General features: G+C 35.4%; 1 protein-coding gene across 13 annotated transcripts in view; it reads left to right on the top strand.

Annotated features, from left to right (window-relative positions):
• The window catches only part of LOC147019430 (putative E3 ubiquitin-protein ligase RNF144A), a 126,251-nt gene that overhangs the window by 4,020 nt on the left and 100,266 nt on the right, over positions 1-21,965 (top strand). The window contains exon 1 of one of the 13 annotated variants that reach the window (XM_085893912.1): positions 3,115-3,137. The exons of 11 other annotated variants lie outside the window; for them this stretch is intronic. The gene's annotated coding sequence lies outside the window, so the exon portion shown is untranslated. Of the gene's footprint in view, positions 1-3,114; positions 3,138-18,772; positions 18,880-21,965 lie in introns of those variants that run through there. One more of the 13 variants, XM_085893911.1, reaches the window with a different exon arrangement.

Raw genomic sequence — 21,965 nt, 5'->3', positions numbered from 1 at the left:
TTATATTGAGGAGATGATGATCTTTTATACTGCGGAGATGATGAGGTTTTATATTGAGGATATGATGAGGTTTTATACTGAGGAGATGATGATCTTTTATATTGAGGAGATGATGATCTTTTATACTGCGGAGATGATGAGGTTTTATATTGAGGATATGATGAAGTTTTATACTGAGGCGATGATGAGGTTTTATATTGAGGAGATGATGTGGTTTTATGTTGAGGAGATGTGGTTTTATATTGAGGAGATGATGATCTTTTATATTGAGGAGATGATGATCTTTTATACTGCGGAGATGATGAGGTTTTATATTGAGGATATGATGAGGTTTTATACTGAGGAGATGATTATCTTTTATACTGAGGAGATTATGAGGTTTTATATTGAGGATATGATGATCTTTTATACTGAGGAGATGATGTGGTTTTATACTGAGGAGATGATGTGGTTTTATATTGAGGATATGATGATCTTTTATACTGAGGAGATGATGAGGTTTTATACTGAGGAGATTATGAGGTTTTATATTGAGGATATGATGATCTTTTATACTGAGGAGATGATGTGGTTTTATACTGAGGAGATGATGTGGTTTTATATTGAGGATATGATGATCTTTTATACTGAGGAGATGATGAGGTTTTATACTGAGGAGATGATGAGGTTTTATACTGAGGAGATGATGAGGTTTTATATTGAGGAGATGATGAGGTTTTATACTGAGGAGATGATGAGGTTTTATACTGAGGAGATGATGAGGTTTTATACTGAGGAGATGATGATCTTTTATACTGAGGAGATGATGAGGTTTTATATTGAGATGATGATCTTTTATACTGAGGTGATGATGTGGTTTTATATTGAGGAGATGATAAGGTTTTATATTGAGGAGATGATGAGGTTTTATACTGAGGAGATGATGATCTTTTATACTGCGGAGATGATGAGGTTTTATATTGAGGATATGATGAGGTTTTATATTGAGGAGATGATGATCTTTTATACTGCGGAGATGATGAGGTTTTATATTGAGGAAATGATGATCTTTTATACTGAGGAGATGATGAGGTTTTATATTGAGATGATGATCTTTTATACTGAGGTGATGATGTGGTTTTATATTGAGGAGATGATAAGGTTTTATATTGAGGAGATGATGAGGTTTTATACTGAGGAGATGATGATCTTTTATACTGCGGAGATGATGAGGTTTTATATTGAGGATATGATGAGGTTTTATATTGAGGAGATGATGATCTTTTATACTGCGGAGATGATGAGGTTTTATATTGAGGAAATGATGATCTTTTATACTGCGGAGATGATGAGGTTTTATATTGAGGATATGATGAGGTTTTATACTGAGGAGATGATGATCTTTTATACTGCGGAGATGATGAGGTTTTATATTGAGGATATGATGATCTTTTATACTGCGGAGATGATGAGGTTTTATATTGAGGAGATGATGATCTTTTATACTGCGGAGATGATGAGGTTTTATATTGAGGATATGATGAGGTTTTATACTGAGGAGATGATGATCTTTTATATTGAGGAGATGATGATCTTTTATACTGCGGAGATGATGAGGTTTTATATTGAGGATATGATGAAGTTTTATACTGAGGCGATGATGAGGTTTTATATTGAGGAGATGATGTGGTTTTATGTTGAGGAGATGTGGTTTTATATTGAGGAGATGATGATCTTTTATATTGAGGAGATGATGATCTTTTATACTGCGGAGATGATGAGGTTTTATATTGAGGAGATGATGATCTTTTATACTGCGGCGATGATGAGGTTTTATATTGAGGATATGATGAGGTTTTATACTGAGGAGATGATGATCTTTTATATTGAGGAGATGATGATCTTTTATACTGCGGAGATGATGAGGTTTTATATTGAGGATATGATGAGGTTTTATACTGAGGAGATGATGATCTTTTATACTGAGGAGATGATGATCTTTTATACTGAGGAGATGATGATCTTTTATATTGCGGGTATGATTATCTTTTATACTGAGGAGATTATGAGGTTTTATATTGAGGATATGATGATCTTTTATACTGAGGAGATGATGTGGTTTTATACTGAGGAGATGATGTGGTTTTATATTGAGGATATGATGATCTTTTATACTGAGGAGATGATGAGGTTTTATATTGAGATGATGATCTTTTATACTGAGGTGATGATGTGGTTTTATATTGAGGATATGATGAGGTTTTATATTGAGGAGATGATGATCTTTTATACTGCGGAGATGATGAGGTTTTATATTGAGGAAATGATGATCTTTTATACTGCGGAGATGATGAGGTTTTATATTGAGGATATGATGAGGTTTTATACTGAGGAGATGATGATCTTTTATACTGCGGAGATGATGAGGTTTTATATTGAGGATATGATGATCTTTTATACTGCGGAGATGATGAGGTTTTATATTGAGGAGATGATGATCTTTTATACTGCGGAGATGATGAGGTTTTATATTGAGGATATGATGAGGTTTTATACTGAGGAGATGATGATCTTTTATATTGAGGAGATGATGATCTTTTATACTGCGGAGATGATGAGGTTTTATATTGAGGATATGATGAAGTTTTATACTGAGGCGATGATGAGGTTTTATATTGAGGAGATGATGTGGTTTTATGTTGAGGAGATGTGGTTTTATATTGAGGAGATGATGATCTTTTATATTGAGGAGATGATGATCTTTTATACTGCGGAGATGATGAGGTTTTATATTGAGGATATGATGAGGTTTTATACTGAGGAGATGATGATCTTTTATATTGAGGAGATGATGATCTTTTATACTGCGGAGATGATGAGGTTTTATATTGAGGATATGATGAGGTTTTATATTGAGGTTGTGATGATGTTTTATATTGAGGAGATGATGTGGTTTTATATTGAGGGATTTGATGATCTTTTATATTGAGGAGGTGATGATCTTTTATACTGAGGTGATGATGTGGTTTTATATTGAGGAGATGATGATCTTTTATACATAGGAGATGATGAGGTTTTATATTGAAGAGATGATGATCTTTTATACTGAGGAAATGATGAGGTTTTATATTGAGGAGGTGATGATCTTTTATACTGAGGTGATGATGTGGTTTTATATTGAGGAGATGATGAGGTTTTATATTGAGGAGATGATGATCTTTTATACTGTGGAGATGATGAGGTTTTATATTGAGGAGATGATGATCTTTTAAACTGAGGATATGATGAGGTTTTATATTTAGGAGATAATGATCTTTTATACTGAGGAGATGAGGTTTTATATTGAGGATATGATGAGGTTTTAAACCGAGTCGTTACTGAGGGTATGATGATGTTTTAAACCGAGTCATTACGGAGGGGATGATGAGGTTTTAAACAGAGTTGTAACTGAGGGGATGATGAGGTTTTAAACCGAGTCATTACTGAGGAAATGATGATCTTTTTTATTGAGGAGATGATGAGGTGTTAAACCGAGTCATGACTGAGGAAATGAGGTTATCTACTGAGTCATTACTGAGAGATGATGAGGTTTTAAACAGAGATGTTACTGAGGAGATGAGGTTTTAAACCGAGTTGTTAATGAGGATATGATGAGGTTTTAAACCGAGTTGTTAATGGGATTATGATGAGGTTTTAAACCGAGTTGTTAATGAGAATATGATGAGGTTTAGAACCGAGTTAATGAGGATATGATGTTTTAAACCGAGTCGTTACTGAGGATATGATGATGTTTTAAACAGAGTCATTACGGAGGGGATGATGAGGTTTTAAACAGAGTTGTAACTGAGGGGATGATGAGGTTTTAAACCGAGTCATTACTGAGGAAATGATGATCTTTTTTATTGAGGAGATGATGAGGTGTTAAACCGAATCATGACTGAGGAAATGAGGTTATCTACTGAGTCATTACTGAGAGATGATGAGGTTTTAAACAGAGATGTTACTGAGGAGATGAGGTTTTAAACCGAGTTGTTAATGAGGATATGATGAGGTTTTAAACCGAGTTGTTAATGGGATTATGATGAGGTTTTAAACCGAGTTAATGAGAATATGATGAGGTTTAGAACCGATTTAATGAGGGTATGATGTTTTAAACCGAGTTGTTAATGAGGATATGATGATGTTTTAAACCGAGTTGTTAATGAGGATATGATGATGTTTTAAACCGAGTTGTTAATGAGGATATGATGATGTTTTAAACGGAGTTGTTAATGAGGATATGATGATGTTTTAAACCGAGTTGTTAATGAGGATATGATGAGGTTTTAAACCGATTTGTTGATGAGGTTTAAAACCGAGTGTTAATGAGGATATGATGATGTTTCAAACCGAGTTGTTAATGAGGATATGATGATGTTTTAAACCGAGTTGTTAATGAGGATATGATGAGGTTTTAAACCGAGTTGTTAATGACGATATGATGATGTTTTAAACCGAGTTGTTAATGAGGATATGATGATGTTTTAAACCGAGTTGTTAATGAGGATATGATGATGTTTTAAACCGAGTTGTTAATGACGATATGATGATGTTTTAAACCGAGTTGTTAATGAGGATATGATTATGTTTTAAACTGAGTTGTTAATGGCGATATGATGTTTTAAACCGAGTTGTTAATAAGGATATGATGATGTTTTAAACCGAGTTGTTAATGAGGATATGATGATGTTTTAAACGGAGTTGTTAATGAGGATATGATGATGTTTTAAACCGAGTTGTTAATGAGGATATGAAGATGTTTTAAACCGAGTTGTTAATGAGGATATGATGATGTTTTAAACCGAGTTGTTAATAAGGATATGATGATGTTTTAAACCGAGTTGTTAATAAGGATATGATGAGGTTTTAAACCGAGTTGTTAATGACGATATGATGATGTTTTAAACCGAGTTGTTAATGAGGATATGATGAGGTTTAAAACCGAGTTGTTAATGAGGATATGATGAGGTTTAAAACCGGGTTGTTAATGAGGATATGATGATGTTTTAAACCGAGTTGTTAATGAGGATATGATGATGTTTTAAAGTTTAAACCGAGTTGTTAATGAGGATATGATGATGTTTTAAACCGAGTTGTTAATGAGGATATGATGTTTTAAACCGAGTTGTTAATGAGGATATGATGATGTTTTAAACCAAGTTGTTAATGAGCATATGATGATGTTTTAAACCGAGTTGTTAATGAGGATATGATGATGTTTTAAAGTTTAAACCGAGTTGTTAATGAGGATATGATGATGTTTTAAACCGAGTTGTGAATGACGATATGATGATGTTTTAAACCGAGTTGTTAATGATGATGTTTTAAACCGAGTTGTTAATGACTATATGATGATGTTTTAAACCGAGTTGTTAATAAGGATATGATGATGTTTTAAACCGAGTTGTTAATGAGGATATGATGATGTTTTAAACCGAGTTGTTAATGAGGATATGATGATGTTTTAAACCGAGTTGTCAATGACGATATGATGATGTTTTAAACCGAGTTGTTAATAAGGATATGATGATGTTGTAAACCGAGTTGTTAATGAGGATATGATGAGGTTTAAAACCGAGTTGTTAATGAGGATATGATGATGTTTTAAACCGAGTTGTTAATGAGGATATGATGATGTTTTAAACCGAGTTGTTACTGACTATATGATGATGTTTTAAACCGAGTTGTTAATGAGGATGTGATGAGGTTTTAAACCGAGTTGTTAATGAGGATATGATGAGGTTTTAAACAGAGTTGTTAATGAGGATGTGATGAGGTTTTAAACCGAGTTGTTAATGAGGATGTGATGAGGTTTTAAACCGAGTTGTTAATGAGGATATGATGAGGTTTTAAACCGAGTTGATCATGAGGATATGATGATGTTTAAAACCGAGTTGTTACTGAGTTTATGATGATGTTTTAAACCGAGTTGTTAATGAGGAAATAATGTTTTAAACCGAGTTGTTAATGAGGATATGATGATGTTTTAAACCGAGTTGTTAATGAGGATATGATGATGTTTTAAACCGAGTTGTTAATGAGGATATGATGATGTTTTAAACCGAGTTGTCAATGACGATATGATGATGTTTTAAACCGAGTTGTTAATAAGGATATGATGATGTTTTAAACCGAGTTGTTAATGACGATATGATGATGTTGTAAACCGAGTTGTTAATGAGGATATGATGAGGTTTAAAACCGAGTTGTTAATGAGGATATGATGATGTTTTAAACCGAGTTGTTAATGAGGATATGATGATGATGTTTTAAACCGAGTTGTTACTGACTATATGATGATGTTTTAAACCGAGTTGTTAATGAGGATGTGATGAGGTTTTAAACCGAGTTGTTAATGAGGATATGATGAGGTTTTAAACAGAGTTGTTAATGAGGATGTGATGAGGTTTTAAACCGAGTTGTTAATGAGGATGTGATGAGGTTTTAAACCGAGTTGATCATGAGGATATGATGATGTTTAAAACCGAGTTGTTACTGAGGATATGATGATGTTTTAAACCGAGTTGTTAATGAGGAAATAATGTTTTAAACCGAGTTGTTAATGAGGATATGATGATGTTTTAAACCGAGTTGTTAATGAGGATATGATGATGTTTTAAACCGAGTTGTTAATGAGGATATGATGATGTTTTAAACCGAGTTGTCAATGACGATATGATGATGTTTTAAACCGAGTTGTTAATGACGATATGATGATGTTGTAAACCGAGTTGTTAATGAGGATATGATGAGGTTTAAAACCGAGTTGTTAATGAGGATATGATGATGTTTTAAACCGAGTTGTTAATGAGGATATGATGATGTTTTAAACCGAGTTGTTAATGAGGATGTGATGAGGTTTTAAACCGAGTTGTTAATGAGGATGTGATGAGGTTTTAAACCGAGTTGTTAATGAGGATATGATGAGGTTTTAAACCGAGTTGATCATGAGGATATGATGTTTAAAACCGAGTTGTTACTGAGGATATGATGATGTTTTAAACCGAGTTGTTAATGAGGAAATAATGTTTTAAACCGAGTTGTTAATGAGGATATGATGATGTTTTAAACCGAGTTGTTAATGAGGATATGATGATGTTTAAAACCGAGTTGTTAATGAGGATATGATGATGTTTAAAACCGAGTTGTTAATGAGGATATGATGATGTTTTAAACCGAGTTGTTAATGAGGATATGATGAGGTTTAAAACCGAGTTGTTAATGAGGATATGATGATGTTTTAAACCGAGTTGATCATGAGGATATGATGATGTTTAAACCGAGTTGATCATGAGGATATGATGATGTTTTAAACCGAGTTGTTACTGAGGATATGATGTTTTAAACCGAGTTGTTAATGAGGATATGATGATGTTTTAAACCGAGTTGTTAATGAGGATATGATGATGTTTTAAACCGAGTTGTTAATAAGGATATGATGATGTTTTAAACCGAGTTGTTAATGAGGATATGGTGATGTTTTAAACCGAGTTGTTAATGAGGATATGATGATGTTTTAAACCGAGTTGTTAATGAGGAAATGATGATGTTTTAAACCGAGTTGTTAATGAGGATATGGTGATGTTTTAAACCGAGTTGTTAATGAGGATATGATGATGTTTTAAACCGAGTTGTTAATGAGGATATGATGATGTTTTAAACCGAGTTGTTAATGAGGATATGATGATGTTTAAAACCGAGTTGTTAATGAGGATATGATGAGGTTTAAAACCGAGTTGTTAATGAGGATATGATGAGGTTTAAAACCGAGTTGTTAATGAGGATATGATGAGGTTTAAAACCGAGTTGTTAATGAGGATATGATGAGGTTTAAAACCGAGTTGTTAATGAGGATATGATGAGGTTTAAAACCGAGTTGTTAATGAGGATATGATGAGGTTTAAAACAGAGTTGTGAATGAGGATATGATGATGTTTTAAACCGAGTTGTTAATGAGCATATGATGTTTAAAACCGAGTTGTTAATGAGGATATGATGAGGTTTAAAACCGAGTTGTTAATGAGGATATGATGATGTTTAAAACCGAGTTGTTAATGAGGATATGATGATGTTTAAAACCGAGTTGTGACTGAGGATATGATGTTTTAAACCGAGTTGTTAATGAGGATATGATGATGTTTAAAACCGAGTTGTTAATGAGGATATGATGATGTTTTAAACCGAGTTGTTAATGAGGATATGATGATGTTTAAAACCGAGTTGTTAATGACGATATGATGATGTTTAAAACCGATTTGTTCATGAGGATATGATGAGGTTTAAAACCGAGTTGTTAATGAGGATATGATGAGGTTTAAAACCGCGTTGTTAATGAGGATATGATGAGGTTTAAAACCGAGTTGTTAATGAGGATATGATGTTTTAAACCGAGTTGTTAATGAGGATATGATGATGTTTTTAACCAAGTTGTTAATGAGGATATGATGATGTTTTAAAGTTTAAACCGAGTTGTTAATGAGGATATGATGATGTTTTAAAGTTTAAACCGAGTTGTTAATGAGGATATGATGAGGTTTAAAACCGAGTTGTTAATGAGGATATGATGATGTTTAAAACCGAGTTGTTAATGAGGATATGATGAGGTTTAAAACCGAGTTGTTAATGAGGATATGATGAGGTTTAAAACCGAGTTGTTAATGAGGATATGATGAGGTTTAAAACCGAGTTGTTAATGAGGATATTATGATGTTTAAAACCGAGTTGTTACTGAGGATATGATGTTTTAAACCGAGTTGTTAATGAGGATATGATGATGTTTAAAACCGAGTTATTAATGAGGATATGATGAGGTTTAAAACCGAGTTGTTAATGAGGATATGATGAGGTTTAAAACCGAGTTGTTAATGAGGATATGATGAGGTTTTAAACCGAGTTGTTAATGAGGATATGATGATGTTTTAAACCGAGTTGATCATGAGGATATGATGATGTTTTAAACCGAGTTGTTAATGAGCATATAATGATGTTTAAAACCGAGTTGTTACTGAGGATATGATGTTTTAAACCGAGTTGTTAATGAGGATATGATGTTTAAAACCGAGTTGTTAATGAGGATATGATGATGTTTAAAACCGAGTTGTTACTGAGGATATGATGTTTTAAACCGAGTTGTTAATGAGGATATGATGATGTTTTAAACCAAGTTGTTGATGACGATATGATGATGTTTAAAACTGAGTTGTTAATGAGGATATGATGAGGTTTAAAACCGGGTTGTTAATGCGGATATGATGATGTTTATAACCGAGTTGTTAATGAGGATATGATGAGGTTTAAAACCGGGTTGTTAATGAGGATAAGATGATGTTTTAAACCGAGTTGTTAATGAGGTTATGATGATGTTTAAAACCGAGTTGTTAATGAGGATATGATGAGGTTTAAAACCGAGTTGTTAATGAGGATATGATGAGGTTTAAAACCGAGTTGTTAATGAGGATATGATGATGTTTAAAACCGAGTTGTTAATGAGGATATGATGATGTTTAAAACCGAGTTGTTAATGAGGATATGATGAGGTTTAAAACCGGGTTGTTACTGAGGATATGATGTTTTAAACCGAGTTGTTAATGAGGATATGATGATGTTTTAAACCGAGTTGATCATGAGGATATGATGATGTTTTAAACCGAGTTGTTAATGAGGATATGATGATGTTTTAAACCGAGTTGTTAATGAGGATATGATGATGTTTTAAACGGAGTTGTTAATGAGGATATGATGATGTTTAAAACCGAGTTGTTAATGAGGATATGATGAGGTTTAAAACCGAGTTGTTAATGAGGATATGATGAGGTTTAAAACCGGGTTGTTAATGCGGATATGATGATGTTTATAACCGAGTTGTTAATGAGGATATGATGAGGTTTAAAACCGGGTTGTTAATGAGGATAAGATGATGTTTTAAACCGAGTTGTTAATGAGGTTATGATGATGTTTAAAACCGAGTTGTTAATGAGGATATGATGAGGTTTAAAACCGAGTTGTTAATGAGGATATGATGAGGTTTAAAACCGAGTTGTTAATGAGGAGATGATGATGTTTAAAACCGAGTTGTTAATGAGGATATGATGATGTTTAAAACCGAGTTGTTAATGAGGATATGATGAGGTTTAAAACCGGGTTGTTACTGAGGATATGATGTTTTAAACCGAGTTGTTAATGAGGATATGATGATGTTTTAAACCGAGTTGTTAATGAGGATATGATGATGTTTTAAACGGAGTTGTTAATGAGGATATGATGATGTTTAAAACCGAGTTGTTAATGAGGATATGATGATGTTTTAAACCGAGTTGTTAATGAGGATATGATGAGGTTTAAAACCGAGTTGTTAATGAGGATATGATGAGGTTTAAAACCGCGTTGTTAATGAGGATATGATTAGGTTTAAAACCGAGTTGTTAATGAGGATATGATGATGTTTTAAACGGAGTTGTTAATGAGGATATGATGAGGTTTAAAACCGAGTTGTTAATGAGGATATGATGAGGTTTAAAACCGTTGTTAATGAGGCTATGATGATGTTTTAAACGGAGTTGTTAATGAGGATATGATGAGGTTTAAAACCGAGTTGTTAATGAGGATATGATGAGGTTTAAAACCGAGTTGTTAATGAGGATATGATGAGGTTTAAAACCGAGTTGTTAATGAGGATATGATGAGGTTTAAAACCGAGTTGTTAATGAGGATATTGATGAGGTTTAAAACCGAGTTGTTAATGAGGATATGATGAGGTTTAAAACCGAGTTGTTAATGAGGATATGATGAGGTTTAAAACCGAGTTGTTAATGAGGATATGATGAGGTTTAAAACCGAGTTGTTAATGAGGATATGATGAGGTTTAAAACCGAGTTGTGAATGAGGATATGATGATGTTTTAAACCGAGTTGTTAATGAGGATATGATGATGTTTTAAACCGAGTTGATCATGAGGATATGATGATGTTTTAAACCGAGTTGTTAATGAGCATATGATGTTTAAAACCGAGTTGTTAATGAGGATATGATGAGGTTTAAAACCGAGTTGTTAATGAGGTTATGATGAGGTTTAAAACCGAGTTGTTAATGAGGATATGATGAGGTTTAAAACCGAGTTGTTAATGAGGATATGATGAGGTTTAAAACCGAGTTGTTAATGAGGATATGATGAGGTTTAAAACCGAGTTGTTAATGAGGATATGATGATGTTTAAAACCGAGTTGTGACTGAGGATATGATGTTTTCAACCGAGTTGTTAATGAGGATATGATGATGTTTAAAACCGAGTTGTTAATGAGGATATGATGATGTTTAAAACCGAGTTGTTAATGAGGATATGATGATGTTTAAAACCGAGTTGTTACTGAGGATAAGATGATGTTTTAAACCGAGTTGTTAATGAGGTTATGATGATGTTTAAAACCGAGTTGTTCATGAGGATATGATGATGTTTAAAACCGAGTTGTTAATGAGGATATGATGAGGTTTAAAACCGGGTTATTAATGAGGATATGATGTTTTAAACCGAATTGTTAATGAGGATATGATGATGTTTAAAACCGAGTTGTTAATGAGGATATGATGATGTTTAAAACCGAGTTGTTAATGAGGATATGATGATGTTTAAAACCGAGTTGTTACTGAGGATAAGATGATGTTTTAAACCGAGTTGTTAATGAGGTTATGATGATGTTTAAAACCGAGTTGTTAATGAGGATATGATGATGTTTAAAACCGAGTTGTTAATGAGTATATGATGAGGTTTAAAACCGGGTTGTTAATGAGGATATGATGTTTTAAACCGAGTTGTTAATGAGGATATGATGATGTTTTAAACCGAGTTGATCATGAGGAATTGATGATGTTTTAAACCGAGTTGTTAATGAGGATATGATGAGGTTTAAAACCGAGTTGTTAATGAGGATATGATGAGGTTTAAAACCGAGTTGTTAATGAGGATATGATGAGGTTTAAAACCGGGTTGTTAATGCGGATATGATGATGTTTAAAACCGGGTTGTTAATGAGGATATGATGAGGTTTAAAACCGGGTTGTTAATGAGGATAAGATGATGTTTTAAACCGAGTTGTTAATGAGGATATGATGATGTTTAAAACCGAGTTGTTAATGAGGTTATGATGATGTTTAAAACCGAGTTGTTAATGAGGATATGATGATGTTTTAAACCGAGTTGTTAATGAGGATATGATGATGTTTAAAACCGAGTTGTTAATGAGGTTATGATGATGTTTAAAACCGAGTTGTTAAGGAGGATATGATGGTTTAAAACCGAGTTGTTAATGAGGATATGATGAGGTTTAAAACCGAGTTGTTAATGAGGATATGATGATGTTTAAAACCGAGTTGTTAATGAGGATATGATGAGGTTTAAAACCGAGTTGTTAATGAGGATATGATGATGTTTAAAACCGAGTTGTTAATGAGGATATGATGATGTTTAAAACCGAGTTGTTAATGAGGATATGATGAGGTTTAAAACCGGGTTGTTAATGAGGATATGATGTTTTAAACCGGGTTGTTAATGAGGATATGATGATGTTTTAAACCGAGTTGATCATGAGGATATGATGATGTTTTAAACCGAGTTGTTAATGAGGATATGATGATGTTTTAAACGGAGTTGTTAATGAGGATATGATGATGTTTTAAACGGAGTTGTTAATGAGGATATGATGATGTTTAAAACCGAGTTGTTAATGAGGATATGATGATGTTTAAAACCGAGTTGTTAATGAGGATATGATGATGTTTAAAACCGAGTTGTTAATGACGATATGATGATGTTTAAAACCGATTTGTTAATGAGGATATGATGAGGTTTAAAACCGAGTTGTTAATGAGGATATGATGAGGTTTAAAACCGCGTTGTTAATGAGGATATGATGAGGTTTAAAACCGAGTTGTTAATGAGGATATGATGATGTTTTAAACCGAGTTGTTAATGAGGATATGATGATGTTTTAAACCGAGTTGTTAATGAGGATATGATGATGTTTTTAACGAAGTTGTTAATGAGGATATGATGATGTTTTAAAGTTTAAACCGAGTTGTTAATGAGGATATGATGATGTTTTAAACCGAGTTGTTAATGAGGATATGATGATGTTTAAAACCGAGTTGTTAATGAGGATATGATGATGTTTTAAACCGAGTTGTTAATGAGGATATGATGAGGTTTAAAACCGAGTTGTTAATGAGCATATGATGTTTAAAACCGAGTTGTTAATGAGGATATGATGATGTTTAAAACCGAGTTGTTAATGAGGATATGATGAGGTTTAAAACCGAGTTGTTAATGAGGATATGATGAGGTTTAAAACCGAGTTGTTAATGAGGATATGATGATGTTTAAAACCGAGTTGTTTCTGAGGATATGATGTTTTAAACCGAGTTGTTAATGAGGATATGATGATGTTTTAAACCGAGTTGTTAATGAGGATATGATGAGGTTTAAAACCGAGTTGTTAATGAGGATATGATGATGTTTAAAACCGAGTTGTTTCTGAGGATATGATGTTTTAAACCGAGTTGTTAATGAGGATATGATGTTTTAAACAGAGTTGTTAATGAGGATATGATGAGGTTTAAAACCGAGTTGTTAATGAGGATATGATGAGGTTTAAAACCGAGTAGTTAATGAGGATATAATGAGGTTTTAAACCGAGTTGTTAATGAGGATATGATGAGGTTTAAAACCGAGTTGTTAATGAGGATATGATGAGGTTTAAAACCGAGTAGTTAATGAGGATATAATGAGGTTTTAAACCGAGTTGTTAATGAGGATATGATGATGTTTTAAACCGAGTTGATCATGAGGATATGATGATGTTTTAAACCGAGTTGTTAATGAGCATATGATGATGTTTAAAACCGAGTTGTTACTGAGGATATGATGTTTTAAACCGTTGTTAATGAGGATATGATGTTTAAAACCGAGTTGTTAATGAGGATATGATGATGTTTAAAACCGAGTCGTTACTGAGGATATGATGTTTTAAACCGAGTTGTTCATGAGGATATGATGATGTTTTAAACCAAGTTGTTGATGATGATGTTTAAAACCGAGTTGTTAATGAGGATATGATGAGGTTTAAAACCGAGTTGTTAATGAGGATATGATGAGGTTTAAAACCGGGTTGTTAATGCGGATATGATGATGTTTAAAACCGAGTTGTTAATGAGGATATGATGAGGTTTAAAACCGAGTTGTTAATGAGGATATGATGGTGTTGTAAACCGAGTTGTTAATGACGATATGATGATGTTTAAAACCGAGTTGTTACTGAGGATATGATGATGTTTTAAACCGAGTTGTTACTGAGGATATGATGTTTTAAACCGAGTTGTTAATGAGGATATGATGTTTTAAACCAAGTTGTTAATGACGATATGATGATGTTTAAAACCGAGTTGTTAATGAGGATATGATGAGGTTTAAAACCGAGTTGTTAATGAGGATATGATGATGTTTAAAACCGAGTTGTTAATGAGGATATGATGAAGTTTAAAACCGAGTTGTTAATGAGGATATGATGAGGTTTAAAACCGAGTTGTTAATGAGGATATGATGAGGTTTAAAACCGAGTTGTTAATGAGGATATGATGGTGTTTAAAACCGAGTTGATAATGAGGATATGATGAGGTTTAAAACCGGGTTGTTAATGAGGATATGATGTTTTAAACCGAGTTGATCATGAGGATATGATGATGTTTTAAACCGAGTTGATCATGAGGATATGATGATGTTTTAAACCGAGTTGTTAATGAGGATATGATGATGTTTTTAACCGAGTTGATCATGAGGATATGATGATGTTTTTAACCGAGTTGATCATGAGGATATGATGATGTTTTAAACCGAGTTGTTTATGAGGATATGATGATGTTTAAAACCGAGTTGTTAATGAGGATATGATGAGGTTTAAAACCGAGTTGTTAATGAGGAGATGATGAGGTTTAAAACCGAGTTGTTAATGAGGATATGATGATGTTTAAAACCGAGTTGTTAATGAGGATATGATGATGTTTAAAACCGAGTTGATGAGGTTTAAAACCGGGTTGTTAATGAGGATATGATGTTGTTTAAAACCGAGTTGTTAATGAGGATATGATGTTTTAAACCGAGTTGATCATGAGGATATGATGATGTTTTAAACCGAGTTGATCATGAGGATATGATGATGTTTTAAACCGAGTTGTTAATGAGGATATGATGATGTTTTAAACCGAGTTGATCATGAGGATATGATGATGTTTTAAACCGAGTTGATCATGAGGATATGATGATGTTTTAAACCGAGTTGTTAATGAGGATATGATGATGTTTTAAACCGAGTTGTTAATGAGGATATGATGATGTTTTTAACCGAGTTGATCATGAGGATATGATGATGTTTTTAACCGAGTTGATCATGAGGATATGATGATGTTTTAAACCGAGTTGTTTATGAGGATATGATGATGTTTAAAACCGAGTTGTTAATGAGGATATGATGATGTTTAAAACCGAGTTGTTAATGAGGATATGATGAGGTTTAAAACCGAGTTGTTAATGAGGAGATGATGAGGTTTAAAACCGAGTTGTTAATGAGGATATGATGATGTTTAAAACCGAGTTGTTAATGAGGATATGATGATGTTTAAAACCGAGTTGATGAGGTTTAAAACCGGGTTGTTAATGAGGATATGATGTTGTTTAAAACCGAGTTGTTAATGAGGATATGATGATGTTTAAAACCGAGTTGTTAATGAGGATATGATGTTTTAAACCGAGTTGTTAATGAGGATATGATGAGGTTTTAAACCGAGTTGTTAATGAGGATATGATGAGATTTAAAACCGAGTTGTTAATGAGGAAATGATGAGGTTTAAAACCGAGTTGTTAATGAGGATATGATGATGTTTAAAACCGAGTTATTAATGAGGATATGATGATGTTTTAAACCGAGTTGTTAATGAGGATATGATGTTTAAAACCGAGTTGTTACTGAGGATATGATAAGGTTTAAAACCGCGTTGTTAATGAGGATATGATGAGGTTTAAAACCGGGTTGTTAATGAGGATAAGATGATGTTTTAAACGGAGTTGTTAATGAGGATATGATGATGTTTAAAACCGAGTTGTTAATGAGGATATGATGATGTTTTAAACCGAGTTGTTAATGAGGATATGATGTTTTAAACCGAGTTGTTAATGAGGATATGATGATGTTTAAAACCGAGTTGTTAATGACGATATTTAAAACAGAGTTGTTAATGAGGATATGATGAGGTTTAAAACCGAGTTGTTAATGAGGATATGATGAGGTTTAAAACCGCGTTGTTAATGAGGATATGATGAGGTTTAAAACCGAGTTGTTAATGAGGATATGATGATGTTTTAAACGGAGTTGTTAATGAGGATATGATGAGGTTTAAAACCGAGTTGTTAATGAGGATATGATGAGGTTTAAAACCGAGTTGTTAATGAGGATATGATGATGTTTTAAACGGAGTTGTTAATGAGGATATGATGAGGTTTAAAACCGAGTTGTTAATGAGGATATGATGATGTTTAAAACCGAGTTGTTAATGAGGATATGATGAGGTTTAAAACCGGGTTGTTACTGAGGATATGATGAGGTTTAAAACCGAGTTGTTAATGAGGATATGATGAGGTTTAAAACCGAGTTGTTAATGAGGATATGATGATGTTTAAAACCGCGTTGTTAATGAGGGTATGATGAGGTTTAAAACCGAGTTGTTCATGAGGATATGATGAGGTTTAAAACCGAGTTGTTAATGAGGATATGATGAGGTTTAAAACCGAGTTGTTAATGAGGATATGATGAGGTTTAAAACCGAGTTGTTAATGAGGATATGATGAGGTTTAAAACCGAGTTGTTAATGAGGATATGATGAGGTTTAAAACCGGGTTGTTAATGAGGATAAGATGATGTTTTAAACGGAGTTGTTAATGAGGATATGATGAGGTTTAAAACCGAGTTGTTAATGAGGATTTGATGAGGTTTAAAACCGAGTTGTTAATGAGGATATGATGAGGTTTAAAACCGAGTTGTTAATCAGGATATTATGATGTTTTAAACAGAGTTGTTACTGAGGATATGATGTTTTAAACCAAGTTGTTAATGACGATATGATGATGTTTAAAACCGAGTTGTTACTGAGGATATGATGATGTTTTAAACAGAGTTGTTACTGAGGATATGATGAGGTTTTAAACCGAGTTGTTAATGAGGATATGATGATGTTTTAAACCGAGTTGTTAATGACGATATGATGATGTTTAAAACCGAGTTGTTACTGAGGATATGATGATGTTTTAAACCGAGTTGTTAATGAGGATATGATGATGTTTTAAACCGAGTTGTTAATGACGATATGATGATGTTTAAAACCGAGTTGTTACTGAGGATATGATGATGTTTTAAACCGAGTTGTTAATGAGGATATGATGATGTTTTAAACCAAGTTGTTAATGAGGATATGATGAGGTTTTAAACCGAGTTGTTAATGAGGATATGATGATGTTTTAAACAGAGTTGTTAATGAGGATATGATGAGGTTTAAAACCGAGTTGTTACTGAGGATATGATGAGGTTTAAAACCGAGTTGTTAATGAGGATACGATGAGGTTTAAAACCGAGTTGTTACTGAGGATATGAAGAGTTTTAACCTGAGTTTTTAATGAGGATATGATGAGGTTTTAAACCGAGTTGTTACTGACGATATTTTAAACCAAGTTGTTGATGAGGATATGATGAGGTTTAAAACCGGGTTGTTAATGAGGATATGATGAGGTTTAAAACCGAGGTGTATATGAGGATATGATGATGTTTTAAACCGAGTTGTTAATGAGGATATGATGAGGTTTAAAACCAAGTTGTTAATGAGGATTTGCTGAGGTTTTAAACAGAGTCGTTACTGAGTAGATGAAGAGTTTTAACCTGAGTTATTGAGGAGATGATGAAGAGGTTTTCACCCCACACTTTACTGGGGAATGACCTTCATGTGAAGATGTTGAGGCTCCGGCCAAATTCAGGTTTCATGGCATTGGATCGATCCTTGGAATGAAATGATATCGAGAGGTACAGACAGCAACATTGATCGGATAATGAGGAGGTCAAGGATTGGTATCATCCATTTACTATGTATATTTTAATATTTACATTTTACAACTCATGTTTTGATGTCTGTGTCTTGTCTGTTATCTATATGTATATATTCTCCTTCCACTTCCTATTTCTGCACTCTCTTCCCTCATGTCCACCACTAATACTGTTTCCTTGTGGATGTGGCAGACGCATGATGGGCCAAATGGCCTTCTGTTTTTGGATTTCCCTCATTGTTATCTCTGCCACTAAAGGTGAAGGAGGTTATGTTTTCACCCCTTTCTGTCTGTTTGACTGTCTTTTTTGTTTGTTTGTTTGTTTGTCTGTTTGTCTGAGTGCAGGATATCTCAAAAAGTTGTGGACGGATCCGGATCATATTTTGTGGACAGGTTGGGTGTGTGACAAAGACTAATTGATTAGATTTTGGTGAAGATCCGGAATCGGATCCGACTAATAGATTTTTTTAAAGTGATTCTTCACCATTGAGAGAAAGGGCCAAAACCGATATAGTACTGTATAGCGTGATATTTCAAAAATGTATTGGGCCCCATATGTTCTCATGGATCAGGCATTGCTTGGCAGAGGTATGTGCCCTTCTAGTTGGTATTGTGATCTCCTTTCAGATCTGTGAAAAGGCAGAACAGATCAACCAGAACCACCATCCATCAACCTCTCCTTCACCACCACCACCACCACCACCACCACCAACCTCTCCCCACCAACTCAAAAAGTACCAAGTAGTAATGTTTTATCACCGATGCTCATTATTGCCTCCACCACCAAGGATGGACGAAGGTTACATTTTCACCCTTATCTATCTGTCTGTCTGTGAACAGGATATCTCAAAAAGTCATGGATGGATTTGGACAACACTTGCTCTTTGTTCTCCTTCCCATCCAACCCTCTCCCCTAGCTCTTCTACAAACTGTCATCAACTGTTAACAACTCTCGCTACCTCCCCCTCCCCTCCCTCTTCCTTAACATTGTAGACCTCAAACATCTGGGGGCTTCGCTCTAACCTCACTGATCTTTCCATACAGGATGTCACTGACAAACCAGACTTAATCTGCCTAACAGAAACTTTCCTCCCTCAAGACGTCTCTGACTCCCAACTATCTCTCCCTGGTTACTCCCTCCTCCGGTATGATAGACCTGAGCCTCGTCTTGGTGACGGATTTGCTCTCTTTATCAAAAACTCTATTCCTCACTCTTCCACACCCCCATGAATATCTCTGGTTACGGCTTCCCTCCGCTCCCACATATTGTTTATCTGTCTTGTACCGTACACCAAACAGTGATGACTCCATTTATATCTCACTCTTCGAAAACATGGACCAACTTCTATCTTCTCATCCGAACTCTCTCTTCCTCATACGTGGTGACTTCAGTTGTCATCACGCCAGTTGGCTGGGTGTGTGTACCTCTCTCACCTGCCATGGGACTTCAGCAAAGGACTTCTGTGACTCATTGGGACTGACAGAATCTGTCAACTTCCCAACCCAGATCTCAGCCAACGGGACTCCATCTCTTCTGGATTTGATTTTGACCAATTTCCCAGAGAATATCTGCTGTTCTTTTTCTGCTCCAATCTGTTCATCTGACCATATGATTGTTAAATTGATCATCTCTGACTGTTATTAGAGAACCACCTCAGCGCTGATGAGTCTGACACTTCACTCAGGCTGACTGGCAGGGTCTTTAAGTTGCCATCAAACTTTTAGACTTGTCTTCCATTTCTACTCTCACCGACATCAACTCATCCTGGGAATTCTTTCAATGAAATTTCCTCCCTCTCATACACAGATTTATCCCATCTCGTCTTCAGTTGTCCTGCCCTTCCTCCTGCCCATGGTACACCTGAAGCTTGTGGTGAGGCAGTTGTCCCGAAACAACTTGACTTAGCTTCATGGAAGGCAAATCTTACTGAAAGTCAACCCAAGTCAACTCTCATTCCAAGTCAACTCTCAAACCTGTCTCCCTCCTCCAAATCCTGGTGGCATCTTGTTATATGAAGTCCATTTCTGGTGTATGTTTCCCTCCATCCCTTCCCTTACCTCAAATGGCCCCACAGCTGACACTGCATGTGAAAAGCCTGACTGCCTAAACTCTGTGTTTGCTTCTAAATGTTGTGTGCCAAACCCATTGCTTTCGGTACTCACCTTACCCAGTCGCACCCAGCTGTCCCTGGACTCAGTGTCCTTTTCGCCTGATGAGGTGGAGAGCTTGCTGTCAAACCTCTCCTCAGATTCTGCAACCGGTCCAGACGGCATCAGCCCACGTGTCCTAAAAACCTGCTCTGCTGCTCTTGCTCACCCTCTCTGTTCTATTCACCCTCTCATTTACTCAAGGTCATCTGCCATTTGCTTGCAAATCAGCAAACATCTGCTGCTCTGCACAAAAAAGGTGCAAAAACAGATCCCTGTAATGACAGACCAATCAGCCTGCTCCCAATCATCAACAAGGTTATGGAATTCATCATCACTTCTGACATCAAATCCTTCCTCTTCTCCAATGGCTTGATGTCCGATCATCAATTTGGTTACAGACCAGGTCGCTCTATCTGCTCTCCCAACAATGGATGGAGGTCCTAAATGCCAAACATGAGAACAGAGCCATCTCCCAAGACATATTATGAGCTTTTGATATGGTTTGTCATCCTGGCCTGCTCACGAAACTCTCTTCTTATGGTATCCAAAGCGCTCTCCACTCATGGCTCGCAGACTTCCTTCTGTCACAGTCAACGTGTGGCTCTTAACGGAATTCTCTCATCTGCTCTTCCTGTCCAAGCTGGAGTTCCTCAAGGCAGTGTTCTTGGCCCTGTGTTTTTTCTGGTTTTCATCAATGATCTCTCAGATTCCTTGGATAATCAATTTTTTCTCTTTGATGATGACTCCACACTCTGCCGTACCATCTCTCATTCCTCTGATCGGCAGGCAGCAGCCTCTTCACTCTCTGCAGAACTGGATAAAATCACAAACTAAAATCACAAACTTGGAATATGTCTTTCAATCCTGACAAATCTCACACCCTCACCATGTCTCTCCAAAAGCACCATCTGGAATCCCCCCCCTCCCATCTACTTTCTCATCAATCCCCTTGAAGTCCATTTAATTCAAGCTTTTGGGTCTCACTATCTGCTACGATCTTTCCTGGGAAAGCCACTTCTCCAAGGTGGCCTCCAAAAGCCAGTCGCTGACTGGGCATTCGACGTCATGCAAAGTCCTTCCTTGGAACACCTGAGATTCTAACCACTTACAAAGCTTTCATCTGCAGTCTGATGGAGTACTGCTCCCCCATTTGGGGTGGTGCTCCTGCCTTACACCTAGCCTGACATCATGCTGTGGAAACCAAGGCTTTTAGGATCATTGGTATCTCCTGCGATGAAGCTGAGTCTTTGGATCTCTCACTCTCTCATCGGAGGCAGGTCGGTGGTCTTTGTCTTTTCCCGTCTCCTCTCCGGCCTTGCCCCCCGCCCCCACCCTGTCTGTGATCTGTCACCCATATATTTCCTTCAGGTGCTCAAGGTCTGCCAAAAACCCCGTTCTGGTGAAACTTTCAAAATCAAGAATCACTGCTCTCCTTCACTCTTTCATTCCTCTTTTTTCCGGCCTCTGGAACAAACTCCCACACTCTCTTCAATCCTAAGCACTCCTCCCTACAGGTCTTCAAACAGCTATTAAACACAATTTCATATCTCCCCCCATCCAAAATCTTGATCTTTGCTACCCCCGTTAATCAACCCCAAACCCAGCTCCTTAAATTTCCCTGTTTTCATCCTGAAAGCCCCTGTAGTACCATCGTATTTACCCCATGTGC

Source organism: Eptatretus burgeri, chromosome 9 (genome assembly GCF_056783735.1).
Source record: "Eptatretus burgeri isolate ZD-2024b chromosome 9, Ebu_testis_v1, whole genome shotgun sequence".
Taxonomy (NCBI): domain Eukaryota; kingdom Metazoa; phylum Chordata; class Myxini; order Myxiniformes; family Myxinidae; genus Eptatretus; species Eptatretus burgeri.
The sequence above is the reverse complement of the archived record's forward strand: the minus strand, read 5'-3'. Positions and strand labels throughout refer to the sequence as shown.